General features: G+C 34.8%; 1 pseudogene; it reads left to right on the top strand.

Moving 5' to 3' along the window:
- The first annotated feature begins 322 nt into the window (after nt 1-322).
- LOC121807914 lies at nt 323-923 on the top strand (annotated as a pseudogene).
- Nucleotides 924-1,660: the final 737 nt, after the last annotated feature.

Below are 1,660 nucleotides of genomic sequence, written 5' to 3'. Positions count from 1 at the left end.
CGGCTCCTCCTCTCTCTTCTCTCTCTCGGATTCTCGATTGCGAAAGAAATGAAATGAAAGGAGGTTGTATTTATAGAAAATTTTTTCATAAAAGACAAAAATTCACGTCTTTTCGTTTCGATGTGACGCGTAATTAATGCGGCGTTGAAAAACGTGCCTGATGCGACGTGGTTCTTATCCACTTGGAAAACGTGCCTGATGTGATGCGGTTCTTATCCAACTTTTCGTCTCGATTTGTTGTCGAAAGTGTAATTGATACGTGGTTTATTCTTTCGTGTAAGTAACGATTTAGCGGGTTGTTACAGGTAATATCTTTTGACAGATTGCTGATACTTTGTACTATAATGCCTCATTTTCACTCATCATTCTGCCAAAGCTGAATCTTGCCACACAAGTTTTCAATCTTTGGTTCCAAATGTTGCAGAAGAAAGAAAAGTGGAGCACGGGCTAATTTTAAAAGGTTCTGGTAAACTTTTTCTTGGTTGTATTCAATCTCTCCTTAAAGCTGAAATGTTGCTTGTATATATTTGTGCTTACGGAGAACACGATAAAAAGGTATGCTGTTTGAAATTGGACATCATTGCTCCCTCTTCCTGCTGATCAGCTACCTGGAGAAGCATTGGACCGTGTTTTTAAATCTACACTTGAGCTGCTGGTTGCGTATAAGGATCAAGTAGCAGGTTCGTACTATAATAACTTGATTCTCTGCTGCTAATTTTCTCAAATGGCTCCTCGGGGCTTGCTCTTTTTCGTATGCGTGTTTATATATATGATTTGTTGGAGCAGAGGCTGCTGAGGAGGAATCAGATGGTGAAGAAGAAGAAGATGATGATACGAGCAATTTCCAAAGTGATGGCAATGAAGATGGTGATGATACTGACAAAGAGATGGGAGTCGATGCTGAGAGCCTTAAAACTTCATAAGTTGGCTACCAGGGTGGGTTTTTAAAATAATTGTATTTGTAATCCTTCTATTTTTCTAGTTTAACCTGGTTCAGCTTGGTCGGTGATAAGCTGCTATAGATGGAATTTGGTTTGAATTGTACTATGGTTTAGTTATGAATCTTCATAAATCATACATTATTCTTTTAGTTTTTAAAAATGATGAATATACCATTACATATGATGCAATAAAATGTATGTACATGGGGGATGCAAGTGGAAGTGCGGAGTCCCCTAAAAATTACCACTTGTACTGTATTTTGAACATATTTCTTTTACAAGAGTTTGAAAATTATCTAAATCTAATGTAAATTATTGTCTAGAAATCCCTATAAATAATCTAAACCACTCGAAAAAAATAAATTTTAAAATAATGTGTTTTTTTGGCACAATGTATAAGAAAATAATGTGTAAGGAGTTAAAACTAGGAAGATAATAGAGTAAAGAGGTGAATAGAAAATAAAGAAGGTAAGAGTAAATGTTATTATGTTTTTTGCTCAAAAAATTAAATGAATCAACTTAAATAGGACATTTCAAAAACGAATACGAGTGTTACGGGATGGAGAGAGAATTTAACATTTACACTTGATTTAATGCATGAAAAAATGATTTTAAAAAGTCGGGTGATACAATTGTGTGATGGTAAGTTGGATTGATTCGTAGTAATGAGTAATGACAATTGACAGACGTAGGATTTTAGTATTGGAAGTTTTAATATT

This window comes from Salvia splendens, chromosome 6 (genome assembly GCF_004379255.2).
Source record: "Salvia splendens isolate huo1 chromosome 6, SspV2, whole genome shotgun sequence".
Lineage (NCBI taxonomy): Eukaryota > Viridiplantae > Streptophyta > Magnoliopsida > Lamiales > Lamiaceae > Salvia > Salvia splendens.
This window is presented reverse-complemented; position numbering and strand designations above follow the sequence as displayed.